Source organism: Lagopus muta, chromosome 5 (genome assembly GCF_023343835.1).
Source record: "Lagopus muta isolate bLagMut1 chromosome 5, bLagMut1 primary, whole genome shotgun sequence".
Classification (NCBI taxonomy): domain Eukaryota; kingdom Metazoa; phylum Chordata; class Aves; order Galliformes; family Phasianidae; genus Lagopus; species Lagopus muta.
Window position 1 is genome coordinate 4323292 of NC_064437.1, and position 22351 is coordinate 4345642.

General features: G+C 43.9%; 1 long non-coding RNA gene across 3 annotated transcripts in view; it reads right to left on the reverse strand.

Moving 5' to 3' along the window:
- LOC125692895 (uncharacterized) overlaps nt 1-22351 on the reverse strand; it is a 49848-nt gene that overhangs the window by 9197 nt on the left and 18300 nt on the right. Inside the window, exons 2-4 of one of the 3 annotated variants that reach the window (XR_007376920.1) lie at nt 7381-7541; nt 5516-6694; nt 36-148 (exon numbers count right to left, since the gene is read on the reverse strand). This is a non-coding gene — a long non-coding RNA (uncharacterized LOC125692895). Of the gene's footprint in view, nt 1-35; nt 149-5515; nt 7542-22351 lie in introns of all 3 variants that reach the window. The other 2 variants (XR_007376921.1, XR_007376919.1) reach the window with 2 other exon arrangements.

Here is a 22351-nt window from a genome sequence, read left to right on the forward strand (position 1 = left end):
ATGGTCATCAGATACTCTCATCCCCTGACGGTTACCTGATCGTTTCTGCACACGCTGCCAGGAGGTTCCTATCTGTAGATCTTAAGAAGCCCAAAGTTATGCTTTTCTGTGCTGGCTCCAGACAATCAGGTAAAGTTTTGTCCGTGCCCTAAGGACACATAATAAAATAAAATAAAAACAGAGAAATTCAGATAAACTGGAAAAGAAACATAACCTCAAACTCATGCTTGGTTAATGTGAACAGAGCTGACATTATCACTTATCATTAAATTTCATCTGATTCTCCGTGCTGTCCCACCTTGTCTGTATGGCACTAACAACAATTACAGCACTTTTTAGCACCTTAAGCCAATCTGGAAAGGAAATTTCATTTCTTCTCAACCACACTTGTGGTTTAAAAGTTCTCCATAACGGAAAAGGCTGTGAAGCACTTACTCGTCTGCCCCAGTAAAAGTCTTTCTGGGGATGAAAGGCTTCATGTTTTCCAATATTCACCAGAGCAACCAGCTAGAATTTCACACAAAATTTTAATTCATCATATATATTTAAATCCTGGAGACCTGATCTGGATAGGATGGTATATCTATCATATGTTACGTGTACTGATCAACAATCACACAGATCTTGATGGAGATTATTTTGCACTCAGCAATTTCCTGCAGCCACATATTGATGTGTCGACACGTGGATATACTGATACACTGTACATCACCTCAAGACTCAGCTTCCCACTATCCTGGTGCTGCCAGTGTGCCAGCAGAGATCAACAACCTGAGAGACCTTCCACATCCTCCTGAATGTGTGGAAGATACAGGGGCTAAGAGAACCTCCTTTATCCATAGGGTTTTGCACTATCTCCATGGAGTCCATTGCATTCATTTTGGCTCTCTGGGGATGGAGTTTGCAGTCCCTGGATGCAGGTAGTGCCTGGCAGCAGCAGGCAGGTGCACCACATAGCAGGCTGCAGCCCTCCTCCTTCCCACGGTTGCATGCTCACTGCTCCATTGGCACAGATTTATTTCCATGATCGATTTGTAGGAAGAAAAGAGCCAGATAAGAAATATGTTTTTAATAGTAATGTCACCAGTGAATGCTGAGGATCTTGATATCAGCCATTAAGTAAAAACAGGGGTGGAATGAGCATCATTTGTCTGTTGCCAGCTTCTCCCAACTGGCTTTCATTTAGACAAGGAAAAAAAATATCTCATCACTGCTATCCAGGTAACAGTGAAATATATTTGTTGTCAGCAACAGGTCAGAATGCAGAGATACATTATCCTCAGCAAGCTGACTTTCTGAGCTAAACGCTGGATCCTTTTCCTCAATTATTCACATATGTTTTCTGGTTTAATAATAACCCACGTGCTGTCCTCTAAAGAAAGCTTGCAATGTGCTGTCTGCATGATGTCCAACCAGAACCCATGCATCTGCTCGGCCATTTCTTGTTCCACAAGTGCCGAGCCACAGAATTGACATCAAGAAAGGTATCAGGATAGAGTGCATCAAGTTAAAGTATAAAAATAAAATTACCCACCACAAGATTGCAAGGAAAGCTTTAATGTCACAGCTTTGGCAGAGAGACTTGAATAAGAACCTAAGCAGCATGCTGGTCACAGTATAATAGCTAACTGATGTTCTCCCCCTGCACAAAGGCACTCCATTCAGCATGTTTAGAGGTGTCTGCCACTATGTTCTAGCACAACACACTGCATTCCACTGCAGAATAACATGTATGTAGCCCTACATGATGAATGGTCACACTTGCTGCTTAGCAAGTGCTCGGTGGCTTTGATGTACGGTTTTGTTTGGTGCGTGACATGTGACAGCAGCGTTGCCCCAGTAAACAAGTGTGTGCTCTGGTCCGAACATACACATTGCTTCTGTTACACGGCAGAGCTGCATGGCAGATGTCTGTCCTTCCCTCTTGTTCTCTTTCTTCCTTCCAGCATTTGCCTCGGCCTTTCTGCAAAGCAGATTACTTTCCTGCCCACGTAGGCCTGGACTGTTTTTCTATCAGTGTGGCTGATACATTTTCTTACCCCTTGAATTCTGTGTGGGTGCAAGAGGTTGTTCACCTTCAGAACAGCAAAGGTAAAAGCAAAACAGCAAGCACATGAGCTGAGCTGGGGTGATGATTATTTGTATGCTGCTGTGGGGTTACCATGCAAACAGCAATCAGAGCCATGGGCAGCTCCTACAGCTGATCTATAGTATCATAGAATCACAGAATCATTATGGTAAAAAAGACCTGTGAGGCCACCCAGTCCAACCCCAACCCACCCACCCATGCACACTGTCCACATCCCTCAGTGCCACATCCCCATGGTTCTGGAACACCTCCAGGGATGGTGAAGGGGTAAATCTCCTGCTCACATCATCATTCATGTCTTGTTTCCTGGCAGTAGAGAGGTGCCAGCTCAGGAGACATCACTGTGATGGGTGACACTGTGCTCAGGGCATTGCAAAGCCTCACATCAGGCTATGGTTCCAGGACCTGGGCTGCTCTCCAGTGGGGGTTTCAGTTTCTGATAGAAAAAACAAACGCTTCGAAAACACAGATGGTGTTCGTGTAACCAAATCCTGCGTCCTCTGTGGAAAAAGTTCAGTGGGAGATTTCTGACCAGCATCAAACACTCTGCCAGCCATGATAGCTCAGTGATCCCCCAGAAATGAAAGACTAAGGAGTTCCGGGTTCCCCTCCTCCCGTGCACCCCCTCTTGGTGGTGCTGGGCAGCCCTGCATTGAGTCCTGGCTCTCCAGGGATCACATTCAAGTGTAGCGCAGTAAAGCCTCATATGATTTCCATATGTCCCTCTGCCTGAATATTTCGTAACTGATTCACATTGGAAAAAAAAAAAAAAAAAGAAAAAAAAAAAACAACTTATAAACACATTATCCTGACAGGAACAATTCTTGAAGTAGCGGGACATACGATGGCAGAGACTTTGAAAGGAGGTTGTTATTATCCAGTAGCATTTTTCACTGGTTGTCTACGAAATTTACGTCAATGAGTCACATCCTTTGAAGAGAAAGAGTGAGAAGTGCCCTGCAGGACAGGTGAGCTCCTCCCTGAGCCTCCCCATGGCTATTTAGCTGTGTGCAGCCCTGCCAGCAAGGCGATTAGCTGAACAAGCCACAAATCCAGATGCCTGGGATGGGAAAGAAAATGATCCAAACTTCAACATATGGGTTTTGCTACAGCTGCGGCCGCAAGTGCTGACTCCTTTGCTGGAGGATGCAGAGCGGCCAGATGGAAAGAAAACCAGCCCCACTGCCTCTGCCATGACAGCACAGCTCTGGGGTGATGTGGCTCTTGTGAGATTCTAGGATTGTGCATGGGATGCAAAAGCCCCGGTCACAACCTCCACTCTGACTATTTTATGGCCCCATCTCAAACATAACATGGATTTCTTCTGGATGTTGCACTCCTGGCTGGATGTATTAATGTGGGTTCATTCAACCCCTCTCGAGGTGTTCTTCCTGAGAAAAACAGTTACCCTTTGCACCTGACTTCAAATTGCCTTTCCAAAGCATAATGTTTCAAAGGCAACTACCTGTAATGCCCAGTCTGGAATCATTCCCAGATGGCAGCCCTGGCATTATATTTAATATCAGAACAGGGCCACAGCTGAACGACAGAGCCGGCCCCAAACCCCCTATGACCACCCGAGAAGGACAGACAGGTCCCAGGAGCTCACAGAATCACAGGGGTTGGAAGGGACTTCAAGAGAACATTGAGTCCAACCCCCCTGCTAAAGCAGGTACCCTACAACAGGTTGCACAGGTAGGCATCCAGCCAGGTCTTGAATATTTCCATAGAAGGAGACTTCACCATCTCACTGGGCAACCTGTTCCAGTGCTCTATCATTCTTATTGTATAGAAGTACATCTGTATGTCCTGCAGATGTCTTGGCTTCCCACAAAGAGTGTTGAAGTGAATCCATGAGAAAAGCCGCTCTGTACATCTCTCTATTTGCTTCCCACCTCATGGAAGTGCATCCCTTCCTTTAAACTAGGAATGAGAAGGATGACTAAAGCTAATGGAACAATAATACTGCATTAACTGCATCTGAGAGTGGCTGGGGAGACGGTGTGTTTTCAGTGTGAAGGCTTGTTCAGCTTCTTGTGAATTTGTAGTAAATCAGCACTTCATAATAAGAACAAATGTTCCCTTCTCGCTTTAAAATTACTATGGTTAGAAGCTTGTAATGTGTAGTTTTCATGCAGGGGTTACATGATGGGAACTTAAATCTGTTGCATTTTCATCTGTAATTTAAAACGTGTCATTTTGATCGATGAATTAGTAAAGGAACCCAGGATAATTTTGAAACTACGAGCTTAGTCAAGTTGCCTGACCTTGCAAATAACCTTTTCAGTTTCAAGGCCTTTAATAGCTTAACTATTAGCTAATCTCCTGGGAAACATTTTTCCCTGGGCAAAACTAGAATGGAAATATAACACCAGTAATAAGGTTTCCATCTTTCTTCTATCTTGATCTTTTTAATTAATTGCCACTCAGTAAAAACACAGGCTGGGAGGCAGGGGATACAAACGCTTGCAAGGGGAGGGCAGGAATTAACTACAGACCGTTTCTATCCTTTACCTGCCCTTCTTGCATAGATTCCTTAGGTGCTGAAATATATTAGCAATCGTTAAGGTCCAATTACTGCTTGAGTGCTTGACACTTTGGGCTGAAAGCTGTGAAATAGATCACTTTGTCATGGAGAAAGAAAGCCACTCAGTGCTTAAAAGGAACAAACATTCAAAAGCCCTGAATGCTTTGCAGAGCACCACAACCAGCCCCTGAGAGCTTTTGTGTTGCAGACCTTTTGGAGCTTGTTCTTACATTTTCTGGATTGCTCCTGGGGAAGGGCAATGGCTTTTCCAAGGGCGAGCAGGAATTGCAAATATTTGGTTTGTCGTAAGCAAAGCAAAAGGTGAAGAGGACCAGATGGAAGTTCACTACCCAGTTGACGCGTGGACTGACATTTAGTCCAAAAAAGGCCTTGAGTTCCTGCGCATCTTATTTAGTTTACTTTTCCAAAGTTTCTGGTACCATTGTATCTGGCCTTCTAAAACAAGTTCTGTGTTGAATAGGTGGTTTTCCCTATCTCCTTACCTAGTAGATGAAGGGCTTCTCGTTTATTGTAGGTGCACCCTTTCTCATGCTATTTGGGGGAAAAAGAAAATTCATTTTCCAGGCTCCATGGTGACCACTTGCCATTACTATCTGCCAGGCCAGGTTGATCCCCCTCCCAATTGGGCTAGGGCCAGCAGCGTGCCAGGCACCCAGCAGGACCTGGGTTGTGCTTCTACTGCCACTCATTTCACTCTGTTTCACACTATTAACCTTATTAACTTCTGCTATTCCAGTGATAAGAAACCAGATTCATGGAACTGAAAGGAAAGGTCCCTTCAAACCACAAACATGAATGTTTCTGTTTTTTGGGGGGGAAAAAGTGCTTTTAGTTATTTATTTATTTGTGAGGGAAGATACAGTGAAACCCTCACTTACCCACAAGCATCTTTTGTTGGGATGAAGATCATCCACCACTCAGCTGAAGGCACAGTTGGCGTAGCAATAATGTGGTTCCTGGATGGAGTCATGGAGTTTTGGTGTGCAGATCCACGGAGGTCCCCCACAAGCTTATCTGTAGCTCCTATAATTTATTCAGCAGTTCTGTGCTTCAAGCTTTTTGGCTACGTGAGGGAAGGTAAGCCCTATCTCTGCACTAGCATCTGCTCTGGCACCATCCGTCTGCACTATTGATCTCCAAACATCTCCTTCTCCGTTGAGAATGTGCAGATCCAAGCTGTGTGTGATTGACTGCATGCAGAGTCCTGCTCTGCAGGCTCTGTTTTGAGTGAAAATGAGCTTCGTCCTTGCTCGGTGACTGGTGCTGCTTGGTGACCTTTGAACCAGCACTTAAGCCCCCGGAGAACAGAAATTAGACCTCAGTCTGGAAGGACCTCTGCTCCAACAGATGACCTGTTATTTTATCTTGAACAACGGCAGCCGGAGGAGCGTTGGCACATGGCTTTTAGAGCTAATCACTCACTGCTTTGAGGAGAGCAGGAATTTCATTCCCTCCCCCATCAGCAACCTGGGGCTTTATTGCATGTCTGGATCCTTTCAGGCTGATCCTTCCTTAACGTGTTCTATTTATTTCCCTTGGGCCCACACTTGTGACACAATGACTGGACCTCTCTAGCACAGGAGGTGGAAGCTGTTCACCAGAGCTCATTGAACCTAATCCCTTCCCTATCGCAAATCCTTGTTGCTCCTCTCCCAGAGCCCACCTGCAGTGTGTTTCATCCTTCTGGGATCTCCACACCGAGCCTGAAGTCTCCCACGTCCAAATATAGTCTTCTTGACTCTTCCACAACCATCGTCCATCCTTTCAGATGTACAGAAGGCAATCCAAGGAAGAGGTGAAAAGGGAAAGGTCCCCAGCCCCCTTTCTTTCCCGTCAAGCATACCAGCAAAGCTGGGATCTATGACCAAAGTAAACAAGGAATCTCAATTTGGGCTGGTGAGTCAGATCCTGAATTGGCTCCTCCGAGCGGGTGCTGATGGCTGGCTTGCTCCAGACCTTCTGACACTACCATGGGATCAAAGCTTGGAAGCTCCCTGAAGTCAGGATAAGACTCCAGATCTCCAAGCAGATCTTGGCATGGCCTTCTGGTCTGTTGGCTGCAATAACAGATGCAGTTACTGCAGGAGATGTGCAATATCTCAGGAAACAGAAGAAATGAACCTGTCTTATTTGTCCAGAGAATCTCTAAGTGTAAGTCTAAGTATATTCTCAGTATGTCAGCTGTTACCTCCTCCTCACACCAACAACCTTTATGGCAAACCTACGTTTCAGGTCTCCATGGGTTTATCCCAGACCATTTGCACCACATATGAGTACCTGGTCCAAACACTGGATGCACACATGGCTTTCTTGGAGGTCTGTGAGCTAATGGCACTGTACCTGTCCTCCCAGCAAGCCACTCTGCAACCCACAGAAAAGCCATTTAGCAAAAAGACCGGACTGAAAAGCTCCTGTCTGGTTTGGGACATTGCAATTGCAGAAGAGAATTCATGGCATCTTGCAGAGGACTGCACTCAAAGTAAATAATATTATTTTAGAAAACAAAATTCATTTTGCAGCCCGAGACCAACTGCAACAGGATACGAAGCAGGGGAAAAAAAAGTAAAAATGCCTTGCCCCTAGGGCTATTTATTATTTATGCACCACTGTGCCTAGATAAACTGCCCCTTGAAAGAGTAGGACGAAAATAATTCTGCAATGTGGAAACAAACTACCTATTTAAAGTGATTTTATGCCTGAATGGCCTCATTATAAAAACAGTCTGTGTGCAATAACTTTTTACCTTTTTCTACATTATCCAATGAACTGCTTTTTGTCACTCTCACCAGTTCAGCGCTTTCATGCAACCACCTTGGTGGAAAGCCTCCGTGGTTTCCTTAGAAACGTCTTCCTTCCTGGATGTTGACCGATGGTGGTGGAGGCAGCAAAAGCCCTGGAGAGGCCCTGTTCAAACAGGAAAGAGCAGACAGTTTAATGACCAGCTTTGCAGCTCTATTCGTCCATGGTTTACAGTAGTTGGGAGCTATAAAAAGTCATAACGAATGTTTCTTTATTTTATGGCCAGCTTGGTGTTGGTGTTTTCGACAAACTATGGTGGGATGCAAGCCAAACCTGGAGCTCATGGGCTATTGTTGGACAGCAATGGGGAAGATGGTTGGCTTGCAAAATGTTGGTGCTTGGGAGATGGCTTCTGTGCCCAAACAGACTTTGACATTTGAAAAAGAGACATTCTCATGAACTTACAGGTATATTCATAAGTCAGGCACAAGGAAGGTACTATGAGAGGCTATAAATAATGTCACCTTTCAAGTGTTGCTGTACTTATACATGAATGCTCTGCAATGTCCATGCTGGAAAAAAGGCTAGAGTCCAACAGAGCAGGAGACAGTTGGGGCAAATGCTTCTTAGGGCAGCATGTTACAGCATCAGGCTTATCTGCATCTTCGCTTGTGGCCAAACACTTGTTTCCAGCTCAGGCATAGAACCATAGAATCATTAAGGTTGGAAAAAGCCACAGAGATCATCAAGTCCAACCACAGCCCATCCCCTCCATGCCCACACAGCCAGATCCTTCAGTGCCACATCTACCATTTCTTGAAAACCTCCAAGGGACACTGACTCCACCACCTGCACTGATTGCTGCCATTGGCATTAATGGAGATGATACTAGCAAAGTTGGAGGAGGCTTTTGGGTGAACCTTATGTGCAAGGACACGGTGAGAACTTTCTTCTTTGTACCTCCTACAAAATCTGCCCATCTAAGACATCAATGAGAGCAGCCTGGTCTGGGATCCACCTGTGAGCCCATTTTGTGTGCCCTCACAGATGCACTGAGGTTGGAAAGTTACTTATGTTTTCCCAACCTTAAGATTCTATGATTCTACATCTTAGTGCACTTGCTCTGCTGCTCAATCCATAGAGAAATTTTTGTTGCAAGGGCTGGGCATAAGCAGGGAGGAGCAACATAAAGAGGTACAAAAGGAAGAACTGTAATCAACAACAAAAATAAATTATTCAGATGCATTTCTCTTGATATTTTTATGGAAAGCAGGTTTCTCAAGCCAAACAGGAAGGAAAACAAACAATCAGCCATAGACAGCTAATTCACAGGCTTTTAGAAGTCAGTTTATCAACCAGGGATCCAGGGACAGGAACTGATGAAGCACAAATCTCCAGGGAAAGAGCTGAGGTTTCCAAAAAACACAAATACATAAAAGCCTAAGATGTGCATTTATAAATAAACCCAGGAAAGAGCAGACACCTGATTCCCAGGCTGAGAGTTAGGAGCTGGTGCCCACAATCTTAAGGGCAAAAACACCACGTGTAGGTTAAATCAGAAAATGTAAGGCTCTGGAGGGATGCTGAGTTCTGCTTGGCGATGACCTGCTGTGGGCTGAGCTGTTCCATTCACTTCCAAACATTTCCCAGCCTTCAGATAGTTTATGTTTTCAGTGACATGGTAATGGATAGGGTTTTATACCTACAGGCAAGAGTTAAACGGCCTCTTGGTGATGTGTAAATTAGAGAGTAGACAGTTGCTCCAGAGAGAAATGGCAAACAAATATTTATTAGTTGTTCCAAAGAACCGCAGCCATAAAACTCTGCCTTTCGACTGCAGAAGTGTTTGTGTTTTTACTGAAACCAATGCTAAAGGTGATGGTTTTATTCCTGACTGAGGTAACATCTGTAACTCCGTGATTTACTGCCTTCAGGTAATAAGAAAAAAAAGCAAAATACACAGAATGTGTTTTATTTTACAGTGCTCTTGGAGCACGCTAGGAAGATGCCAGGAAGGAATTTAAATACCACTTTATTTGAGCAAAATTACTGTTGATTTCACTAGAATGTCTGATTTGGGGATTGCTGTGATCCTATCAGAGCAATCACTGGCATCCTGGGCAAAGAGCTTGGGCTGAGTGACGATGTAGTGGGGTAGAAGTTGTAACCATGATGATATCAGGGACAGCATGAGCATTGGAGTGCGTTACAGGGGTTAATACCAGATCCAATCCTGTTTAACAACTCCATTAACAGCCTGAGGTAATGGGCACAAACTGAATAAATGGGAAATGCCATTTATAGGAAAAAAACATAGCTTTTCAAAAGGGAGGGAAGTTGAACACTTGTCCAGGTCTCCATCCTGCATCTACCTATAAGCTATCTAAGTCGTCATCTAAACTAAAACAAAACCTGGTTAGGCACTTAATTGCCAAGCATGGTATTCAGAAGTACAGAGAGGTAATTCAGAAATAAGACTTCAGCCTCAGCAGGGACTGCAAGTAAGGTAAAGCATTGTCCAACAGGAGGGAAGTCATCAGAATTTAAGGATGCAGCTAAATTAGTGCAGTCTCATAATGGATGACTTAAACATCTACATGCATAGCACGCATACACTTCAAAAATTACAGAGATCTCTAAAAAGGCCCATGCTGGATAATTGAGCCAGTTGGTATTAGGTGGATAATTCAATATGAAATTTTTTCTTGAATTTTAAAATGACATTGGAACATTCTGTGACTGGGTTGAGGCTAGCTTACACAAGTTGTGTCTAAACCCACACAGAGATGGGAGCTTAGACAGAAAGGCACCAGACACCGATGAAGGATAAGGAAATGATGGAAGCTGTCATTCAGCAAGGAACCTGGGCATGTGCCAGAGCTGAAACTACAGCATTTACTTCAGCTTACCTGCAATGTGTGCTTGAATGAACGAATGGCCTGAGCATATACAAGGAGGGATATAGAATAGGTACAGAGTGTGCTGTTTTCTTGTTCCCACTCAGGAATAACAGCAACTGCTCTTGATCTACAGTTTAGTATGAATTTACAGAAGATCATGCCATGTACACTTCAGCCCAGCCTTTGAAATAACGTATGTTTCAGTGACCCCAGCATCCTGAGTCAGCTTAGTTAAGGAAATTTGCACTGAGAGGTCATAAAAGAGGCCAGGCACTCTACAGCTCTGCAGAGACACATCAGTGCCTGGAGACAGGCATCCTTCAGGCTCCAGTTTCAAACCATTTCTCTCATCTCCAAAGACAGAACCCTCCAAAACGGGTGCTCCATAAAACAGCCTCCAAATGTTTGGCTTGAGGATTGAAACAAAACCGGGGACGATATTCTGGTGATATCAAAACACAAAAGAAAGTTCAGTGACGATTACGCTCTGCAAGAACTGCCCTGGTTTCCTGGGAAGATGGGTTCAAGCTTTAGGTGAGAAAAACATGTGGCCATAGTTCATTTAGAGTGAGCAACACTCATGTTTTTCTGTATGCACATGTGGATAGCAGCTAAGGTATTTCACCACTCTGTTCTTGCTAATTTACCTTCCAGCTGAGACTGTGACCAAAAAATGCCACCCCCAAGGGAAAACCATTTTTTTTTTTCTGGGAAGACATGAATTAGCACAAATTAAAACGCTATTTGCATAATTCACCCGAAATTCCAGCTGAAATGCTTTTGCAATCTTAATGGCACCATTTGTTCCTCGTTTGGTTGCGCAAGGCTCCTGAATCAAGTTAAGGAGGAAAAGTATGACTTCTCCATGAGCCACCAAAGGTTGGGAGGTTGCTCACAAGAGCTCTGGGTTGTGTCACCATGCAGCTGGTCCCAGCTGCATCTCTGGGCAACACATTCCCTGTTCTCCTTTAGGACACGTGAGCATGAACTTGAAAAAGACCTGTGCGTCACTCAAGTGCCTTGGAGAAAGAATTTACAAAATGAAGAGAAAAGGAGGGGGAGGAAGAAAAAGAACTGCAGGATGAATGTAGATGAGCTGTTATTAATAATGAAAACTGTGTTATTGACTCCTCCAAATTAGTCTTGATTTGGCTGGGTAGGAGGGGAAAGCTGTGAAGATAACTGTAGTAGATTAAAGGGACTCACTGTAGTCTGCACAGCGAGCTGTGACATGGAAGATAAATCCCTATGGATTCTCTGCACGTTTACACTACTTCCAGATAAAATAACCGGACTGCCATCACGGAGTGACTCCCCTTTTTGGGAGTGCCAAATCTGGAGCTGAGCAACTCAATTTGTTCCCTGACAGTCCGACCAGCTTCACATGGCCCCTAATCCCCCAGACTACTTTCCTCTGCGAAGACTACCACTTCATTAGTACAGAAGGTGAATTTTATAGCAGCACCAAGGTTCACTCTCATATGTTATCTTTGCCTGGAGAATAGGACTTTTGACATAAACCTGGAAGGTAGTTCAAAGCCTTACAGCATAAACACACATCCATTTTTTGTACTTTAGGAATAGGTAATGTAAGAGTTGAAAGGTGAAGGTTATGGCAGTTCGTGTTTATTTCACCAAGAGCCAAGAGATGGGAAACATCTGGCACTTACACACCATGCAAGTCTTAAAAACAAAGAGACCTAGACTTTAGTCCGGCTGAGCAAGCACTGGGATAAAAGCTAATGACAGGCTGCTTATTTAAAGGGATCATAATACAGAACAGCCATGTAGGGAACCAAGGAGGATTGGGGAGAGGGAAAATGAGGGTAGAATTTAGCTTTGTATTTTCAACTTAAGGGTCAAAGCCTGATTTCAGTTACATCCCAGTGTCAATCCTCTCCTCCAGGCCTTACACAGCATCTAGGGCCCTCCAGATTCCACCCTTCCCCGGTATCCAACACAGCCAAATATCCAAAGCAGAAATGTTACTGATGTATTTCACGTCTGATGAGGCAGAAAGCCTTGGGTCCAGAGGCTTTCCTGCAGGTGAAAGGAGAGATTTGAGCACAGAAGAAGCAACTCAGAGGGATGAGCTATCATGTTAATGTGAAAATCTCATTGGTGTTGTTTGGGAATGATGGAAGAGCTCAAGAACATTGTGTTGGCCTCCCTGGAGCAGATATTTACCTGCTTTGTGTCTTCTTGAAAAGACTTGGCAAAAAAACAAAGCTTTCTTTTGTAGAGTGGGGCTCCCTGCTTTACAAAAGTCCCAGGTGGAACATTATTTATTGTGGCTGCTCCTTTCCAGTAGATATCCCTAATGATCTCTTGTATTTTTTTTTTACCGAATACCAAAGCTAAAATGATCTTTTCTGCAGAGGTTTACCCACAAACTGAAGAGATGTGACTTCCAACACTGGCCCCTCTGGCCCTGGATGGGCTGTGGATCACCTCTGCACACATCCCAGTAGTTAGACCAAGGAGTCAAGTCCCACCACAGCAAAATCCATGCAGGAGGGGAAAAGAGTATGATTTGTTCATGAGGTGTTACCTCGTGTTCTTTCTTGGCCAAGAATACAGATATGACAGCCATCCTACTTCATTCACACTCTCCTTCCCAATGCTCTCATAGCCATATAAGAGCCTTGGAGCCAAGGAGAGCTCCATTTATTGGCAAGGTAAGATTCCAGTCCCAGCCCCACAGCAACACTGGGAATTGATATTTAACATGTCTCCAGAGTAACGAGGAAATGTGACCTCCTCCTTTCTAGGCTTTTACAGCTAAGCAGTGAAAACTGAGCCTTCTCAACTTCATAGCACACAAGCATAGAGTCCTCTGTAACATTCTCCTTTTTCAAGATAAAAGACCTGTCACAAGGCATGCAATGAAGCAGCAAAAAAACCTCTTGATCCCATAACAAGTGATAAGGAAATGATAGTTACTTCCCTAGAAAGACTCAAATTTTCCAAGGGCATCTACATGACTGGAGCTCAAATGCTAATTCTAATTAAGGCTGTGGTTTGCACCCAACTGTAAGATAGGTGGCATGTGGCAGATGGGCATCATGCTGCTGGAACATAGACAAGCTCTAATTAATGGTTTGCATTCGTCACAAGAAAAGTAAAATAAAATAAATAACAATAATAAAACACCCATGTAACAGGAGCCTTTTTTCAACAGCTCAGTATTATCCTAGCATGGTGTTGGAACAGCTATCTTCTGCCTTTGCACAGCAGGGGAGCAGCAAGCACAGAAGTATAAAGCTGGTATAAATTCCATATCATGTCCCTTGGCTAATTTGACAAAACACAATCATGTGTCCATGCCTGATCCACATTAGATTTATAGTCCTGGGCAAGCTGGTAGTGCACAGATCTGGAATTAATAACCCCGGAACCACAGGCTAAATCTATTAGCTGGAAACAGTTATGTGATTCTTAATCCTATTTAGTGTCAGAGCAGATGACTGCAAACAAGAATGAGCAGAAATTGCATGTTTTTGCCCGGCTATGCTTGCCCTGGATCTGAGATTCTGGAGCATTAAAGGTTCTCCAGACACTAATGTTAAAACTGATGTTTTGGGGTCAGTTCACCAGAATTGAACCTAGGTGTGCAACAGCCCAAACCATGATGTGTCCTGTGGAAAATAGACTCTTTTTACTTGAAAGGTGCATATATTGCATGCAAAAAATATAATCTACATCTGTGAATCCACCATTAGAGCTGGGTAAAAGCACATATGTTCAATGTTGTTTGAAAGTGTGGTACAGATTGTGAACAGTATTCCCAGAAAACTTAATGAAAGACTTGTACCGAAAGAGTCTACCATAAAAACTCAGATCCTTTCCTTAAAGTGATTTACCTATGCTAAATATCTGAAAATCATAATCATGCTGTTTTCCTGGCAATTAGATATTTTTATATACTACATTTCCTTATTAATAATAAAACCTTTTTAAAAAAAATATTTTAAAGAGCCATCCCCTTACAAACACATTATTAAATTACAGTTTATAGCTCTCACAGTGGGGTAAATTATGGCTCTTTTATTAAAAACAAAAAAAACAAAAAACCCCAAAAAACCCCAACTTTGAAGACTGAAGTTTTACCAACATGTTGCTCACTGCCATTTGTTGGCCAGGCCCATGAATGATGCAAAGATGCAGGTTGCATCTCACACTGAGTTCCTCTGCGCGCCAAGAGGGGATTTGTGTTTGGTTTTCCAAGCACAGGGTTACCACAGACACATATCCAAGCTCAACTCCACACTTTTGGCTTCTAACACCACCCCCAGGCAGGTGGGGGTGTCACCATCCCTGGAGGAGCTCATGAGAAAGGTGGATGTACACAGAGGGACATGGTCTAGAGTGGGCATGGGTTGATAGTTGGACTGGATGATCTCACTGATCTTTCCAACCTTAATGATTCTATGATTCTGTGATCACTGCTGCAGTTGTATCTTCTCCATTAGCTTCTCAGAAGTCTACAGATAGGGAAGATGCATGCCTCAGAGTTCTAAATTTTAAAGAAAACTATATTAGATCACACTAGCTATTAACAAAAAATAGATTATTAATATCTACATTAGTGTTCATTCAATAATTTTTCAAACATCTAGTAAGTTAGAAACTTATAGCCAGTTATTGCTGGCCCACTAGCAGCTCCCCAGCTCGAAGCACTTGCACGTGCTTACCAAACTGTAAACCTTAATGACTATACCAGGCTGCAAAAAGATGCAGTAAAAATGTGATCTCGTGTCACTAGCCTTTCCATACCAAAGGCAAATGTGCCTTTATTAGTGGTGAGGCCCTGGCACTACTGCCCAGACAAGTGTGGCTGCTTTGCTCCATCCAAGGAGGTATCCAAGGCCATGGATGGGGCCCAGGGCCGCTTGAGCTGGTGTGGGGCAGCCAGCCAATGGCATGGGGTTGGAACTGGATGGGTTTTAAGGTCCCATCCAACCCAAGCTCTTCTGCAATTCTATGTGCCTACAATTCAGGACCCACTTTTCTGTGTTGCTCTCCTAGGGGCTACAAGTTAAACATCAGGAAGAGGAAAATCAAATCCCAGGTCTGAAACAGAAAACGCTTTTGAGTCTATAGCACATTTCCCCAGCCCTGTAGCTTGTGCCTGCAGTTGCTAGCTATCTGCTTTTGCCATTGTGTTTGCTGATGCTCAGTTGCACCGTGAGAACAGCCATGAAGCTCTGAGCGTCGCGCTGGGGCTGATCCTGCAGGGAGCTCTGCGTCTCCTGCTCCAAGCAACCCCTGCACACAGCATTTGGAACTGGAACAGGAAATTAAGGACTGTAGGAAAGCAACCTTTGGCCCTTCATTCGCTTTTTAATAAAATCATTAATTGAAACATACTCCCTGCCAGACATTATGGGAAATTGCTTTAATGATACTTTTAAGCAAAATACATTCACTCAGCTGCATGCAAGGCTCACCCAATAGCTTCAGCTTCCTTATTTATGTATTTGCAGTATGAAAATGGTTTGAATTATAAAGCCGGGCTAGAAAATCTTGCATGAACCCAGCCATGGTAACAACTAGGGACCACATTCTGTCAGTTATATAGTTCTGTAACATGTAAAGCACAGTTTAAAAGTTTTGCTAGAAGAGCTCAGTAGGTTGAGCCAAAGACCAACAGCAACAACAGAAAAGAATAAAGAAAGAAGGAAGTTGTGCCCAATGTCTCTACTTTGAACAAAACAGATGCCATTAAATGCCCACGATGAGGGTTCTCAGCAAAACAAACCCATCTGCCCACAGCAAGAACTGCCAGGCTTAGCATCTTAAGAATTACAAGAGAGTCGTGTTAAACCTCATTACTCAGTTACAGAGGTAAGATTTTGTAAGACTGAATAACGTTTATGAAGTGCAAAATTTGCTCTTGCATACTTTGATTCTTTTTTTTCCCGTGGTGCAGCAGAATGTTAATCGACAAACCTGGTAGTCGGTTTTCTACAATCAATAAATCCTAAGTCCAAGTCACGGTAGCTTTTATGTCTGTATGCTGTAAAAGTAAATTTACATCATATGTCAAACATTACACATAAAGACAAAAACAATGCTGATTTCTAGTCCTAAAAGATATATGTGCAGCCATAAAAGCAGCAAGCTGTGTCCTGAGTGCAGCTGGATGATCATGCTCTGACCAAATGGCGTTTTGTGGAAGACTTGAGATTCGTTGCACTCAGCTGTTTCCCAGAGCTGCATCTGCTCCAGGGAGCTTTTAGGAGACGTGGGAAGAGTTCTGAGTTTCTGCTGGTCCTGGGAAAACCCCACTCTCCTGCTCCCTGGGCTGTGGAGCAGCCAACAGTCGTGCCACATTTCCAAAGGTGTTGGATTGCCAAGAGTGGAGCCCAATAGAGTTGGGCAGTCTGGTCCGGTCCATCTCCTGAGGGAGATGACAAAGGAAAGATCCAGCTGTGCTAATCAATCACAGGATGAACCGACACCAACATGAGATCATAAGAAAGGCAGACTGGATCCTGGCAGGACTTAGGGAGGAGGGGAAGCCTTTTCAATAGGTGTTAGAGGATCACTGGGGACCCTGTGTGCTTTTCAGTGCAGCCTCCAGGCCAGGAAAATCCCAGAAGAAATGCAAGAAAAGGGCAATTGGAACCACCAGGCAATAGGTGGCTTCTCATAGAGGAAACTGAAAGCCTTCGGTACCTCCAACCTAGTGAAATGAAATCTGAGGACACAATACCTAGAAACACATTGAAGAGATGAACCATTGAGGTTGGAAAAGACCACTACAGTCACCCAGTCCAAACATCAACCCACGCCTGTGACTGCTTGAACCCATGTCACTCAGTGCGACATCTACCCTGTAGTGCAAAGGAAAAAAAGAGAACCAACCAACCAAATGACAACAGAGTGTTTTAATTTGAAGAGCAAATGTGGCACAAGGAGTTGGAGTATAACCTCTGCCCATAATTGCATAAACATGCAAGGAGCTCTGCTGGCTAGGGGAAAGCCTGATCAGCTTTAGGGCTGATGCTATCTCCTCAGAAATCCCCCCAGCATGCTGGAGGCAGCAGAACTCCTCTTGCAGTGGCCATAAGGATTTAATTTTTTTTCCAGAAGTGAAGATATACTGTTACTCATCTTTCTAACTCCTGGAGCCTGCGCTCTGGGGACTGGGGAACATGACAGAAATGGAAAAGGTGGGACCAGAAGAGAAGATGGGTTAATGGGATCTTTGTTAATGGGAACATCCTCTGAAAAATGCACTGCTTCTGGAGAACACGCAGCCAACTAGAGCATTAACAGAACATTTTCCACTGTTTCCAGTGACATGACATTAGTTCAGTTGGGTGGACTCCTCTCTTTGGCTAATTGTGTCCCCGTTCTTGGCTGGAAACCTCCACAGATGAGTAAGGAAAGGAACGCCACCTATTCCCACAAGACAAGAGCTGCAGTCTTTAACAAAAAGAGCCCCTGTGTGTCTTTCTAATGGAAGGAACTTGTTAGAAAATCCCTAATGAGAATTAATTTATTTCTGAAATAAATTTATCTAATATCTCACCAGCTTGCTGTGGAGCAAGTGGGTGGAGACAACTAGATTTCAGGCTGGGTCTGGTTAATTTAATCTGCTACCTGATGAGTGCCAAAGAGTATTTTTATGCCTTTGCTAGGTGTGGTCTGGTTTACACCTTGAGAAGAAGTGATCCTCAGATATTCATGATGTACAATTAGGGCTTACAGCACAAGTGCAGATATCATGAACTCACTGCCTCACTTTCTCCCAGCCACACTGAGCAGAGATGGTTCTAACAGACAGGTTCCTTCTGGACCCCCCAGGCATTTGAAACTGCTGCTAATCCAACTGTCTTTGCATCAGAGATGGAGGTGACTTAAGAAGCTGTCCTGCTACACCTGTGCTACCTGTTAGCAGGAATGGCAGTGCTGCCTTATGGGGATGGTGAGGGATGCTAAGGGCAAGGAGTGAAGTATCCAAGCCTTACGGCATTGACATCACAGCAGCATCCAAGGGAGATGGGGGATGCCCAGCTGCAGCAGCTCCTTTTGGACAACTCTCAGCATGGCAGACCTGCTCAGAACCTATTGAAATTGAATACTCCCACTCATTTTATCAGCTTTGGCTCACATCCTTGGCATCTGGCTCATGCCTCTTTATTTATAATGTCATGCGTGTCAGAGGCAGCCTCCCAGGGCAAATATGCCAACTCATCTCCTTGCTCAAAGAAGCCATTTAGCTGTGATCATAATCTGTGACTTCACTGCTAGATCCTATTTGCCTTCATTGTTAGACTCTGGGGATGGAATTTTTGCTTCTTTGGCACAGCTTACACATTGTGCTGAGCAAATCTATCTCTGTCTTTATCTCATGCATATCTATATAATAAGCATGTATGTAATGAATACTAAGCACAGAGGTGTTATGGGCTTCCTTTGTATTGCTCTAGTGTTATATAATAGTCCTCAAAAGTGGGAATAACTGATCTGTGCCAACTCTAAGCCCCCTTGATATAGCCCAAGTACTGCAAGGGAGTTTTATTACAAACAGAACATTTCAGAACAATTAATCTTTCTGATACAAGACACACAAACCAGTATCAAAGGACCCTGGATGCATTCCTGTTTGAAAGGGGCAAATGAAAGACGGGCGAAAAAATGGAGTCAAAAGAAGGAGCTAAGATGTAGAATCCTGCCAGGAACATACAGATGATTCTTCTCCTCACTCATAGAATTCAGAACACAATTTCCCTGTAAAGTAAGTGCACAGAATATCCAAGCTGACAGCTACATATGCAACAGTGGTGCACAGGGATGGACTGCTGGACAATGTCTTCTGCTGTTAACCACTAAGTATGGTCCCAAAGTGTAAGTGCCAAGCTCCTGGCTCTGCAGCAGCAGGTGTGCAACCTATCAGGCTGCTAACAGGCACCCGTGTCTGTGTGCTGGTGCATCCTTTAAGAAACCCAAACAATTACAAACACAAGCACATTTCAGCTGTAGAAGGACGCACTGTGGTGAGATGGGCAGGAAATATGTGCAAGGCAGTATGTTTGGTGCTGTGATCCTAATTTCAGTGGATGCATCTCTGCACTCCACAACTTTTGCAGAAGCGTCATGAATGGGCACCCAGCACACCTAGTTGGAGGAGCTATGGGCCATGAGATGACACTTTTGGTATTACTCACTGCTCTCCATTCCTATCCCACTCATGGTTCCTGAACATCAGTCTTGCCCTGCCTCAACCAAGAAGTTCATTTCTGCTCCAAAATGCAGCTTTGGAATGGTCCCAGTGCAGCAACATCAGATGCAAAATGGCCCTGAGTCTTCAAACAGGGCTCTAGGTCACCTTAAGAATGAAAACTAATCTCTGCCTTTTCCAGTTGTCTCAACTATTTTTCTCCTCTGCCATCTGAAGGTTCACAAATCCAGCCAAGCACATCTTCTGTAAACAAAGGTTGAAAGAGCTTTGTTTGGCAATGGTGCAGTGTGAAATTACATGTTACATACAAAATGAAAAACAAACAAACAAACAGAAATTGGAGTGGCTGGTGAGAATAATGCTTTTCTTCTCTGACTAATACAAGAGGCTTTGTTGGAGCCAGCATCTATAAACGGCCTTAACCTCTGAAATCCTGCAGTCGTGCATTACTAAAACTCCACTGAGCTGGCAGAAGTGAGTGATCCTCACGTGTGCCATGAGATATGGGCTCATGGGAGGTTGGGAGGAAATTTGATTTCTTCATTCATTCATTTCTTCATCATCACTACCTGATGATGGCTGCATATAATATCACCTGTGCCATGGCTATGTCAGTGTAGAGAGAAGACATCACTGTCTTTTATTGTAGTAAACCTGCTGGTGGACCAGGCAACCTAGTTCCAATGATGGATGGCCCTGCCTGCAATCCAGATCCAGGCTGGGCTCACAACCAGCCATTCAATTTGGCAGTGTGGTTTGAATTATCCATGCTAATTTCTGCTTTCTTCTTTGCAGGAACTTCTGCTGCTGATGGCCACAGGCCTACATTTTATCACTGAGCTGTGAGGAGACATAAATAGTCTGAGTATAGCTGAATCTGTTGGAGGAACCACATGAAAATCCCAAGAAACTGGGGCTTGGACAGCTCTGCCTTAGACTTTAGTAGCAATTGTTGTATATAGGGTGGTTGTTTTGCTTTGTTTAAATTTATGATGATTTTAATAGGAAAGAAAAATCGAGTGTCTGACTTCTCAGCTTTCTTTAAGGATTTCGAAGGACTTTTTCAATACTAGAGATCAGGACTAACTACATATTTCTCCCCAGGCCCACTGGACTCCTTCTATCATATGATGCCACACCTGAAATGTGCTTTGAGCACAGCAAGGATATCTCACACCTCATCAAGTTGGCTCCCTGGTGCTAAACACCATTACAACAGGGCAGACTGTCATCACACAGAACAGCATACAAAGCTCCAAGTCTTTCCTGCAAGGCTAAAAAACAGCCTCATTTACAAAAGTGGACAAGTTCAAGTTGAAGTTATCAGGGATGATGGCACAAGTGATATCCTGTACGTCAGACCCAGGGCTGAATGACCCCTCTCTTCCTCTCACCAAAGAAACAACTGGTGAGGATGTGTCAGATTTTATCTCTGATTTGAATTTCTAGCTGGGGACATAGGAAATTTTATAATAAAAATAACGTCCTTTCAGGGGTGTGTTACATTTTCCTGACAAAGTCTTCATTTTTAAAAATGGGGCAGTAAGGAGAATAACACCAAAATAATGACAAAATTCAACTATCCGGCAGTTCTAAGCACTTGTTATCAAAGAGATACTGAGGCTTTTTGCCTCCAAAGGCCAATTCATGAATGAGTTTCCTTGCAACAGGGGAGCATAGTACACATTGGCTTATACCCATTGCCTGGACGAGATAAGCTTTGTCTTTCATCTCTATCCCTGGACAGAAGGTCAGAAGGTCCCCAGTGGTCCCCTGCTCAGTATCAAAGCACTAACAACATGCCACACCATGAGGTTCCCCAGGACCTCAATCTGGCCATGACATCTTATAGAAACCAGTAGTTGCTCTTGCATGAACATCTGGGGGTGGCTAGAGCACTTTGTGTCAAAAGTGGGATTCAGCCTGGTGGAAGATATTGTCTTCAAGCCTGCCTTTAAACAAGAAGAGCTCCCCAGAATAGAATAAAATGAAAAACAAAAACCCGAGCAAAACATCATGAGAATATCTTTGTCCCTCTGCAGAACTGTCTATTTTATTAGTGCAAACATTTTAAGCAGAGAGGCAATGCCCTTTCCCATTGTAATAGATGAACAGCAGCTTCTTTCCTTTTTTCTTTCTTTCTTAAGGAAATTATCACAGAGTAGCAAGCTATGCAACTCCAAGGCCACGTTACTAAGAGCTTTTACAATCCTCTCCATTAGGAAGTAACCAAATAAACATAACAGGTTTATGAACGTGTTTGATCACTCTTGCCCAATTGTCTTCATGCTATTTTTTAAGTGGATTTAGCATTCACAAGACTACAGCACTGTCTGAAAAGCAGGCAATAGAAGCTCTTGCTGTTCACAGGATAGAGACAGAAGAGGCCCTTCACACATCCTTGAAATCTCTCTGCTGCTCTTCTGGCTTTCAAGCTAAGAGTGCAGTGAGGTCTGACATGTGGCCTTGTGAGTCCTGCAGGAGCAGCCCATTACATGCCCAGAATGTTGATGTTTTTCCCTCTCAGAGAAAGCAAGTGGAAAGGTCAATCCCATCAACTCAACAAATGAAGTCTGATAGCCTTGTTCTCGTGACTGCCATCACCACCCAACTGGGCTCCATGCAGAACAGCCCTTCTGGCAGTAGGAATTCAACCAGGGGTTTTAGGGAGGAAAGAAGGCAATCAGCATCCCCACAGCCACACACAGTAAGGCCTTCATCTACAACCAACCAGAGGGGGTTGTGTCTACCTTCCTTTCTGCACCTGCACCATTGCCACCATGGCTCATGATAGCCACGGGCTTTGTTCCATCTCGTTGCTATCCTCCACAAAGTGGGTGCAGTTGTATCCAGAAAGATGCTGTGAAGCATGATGAGCAGTA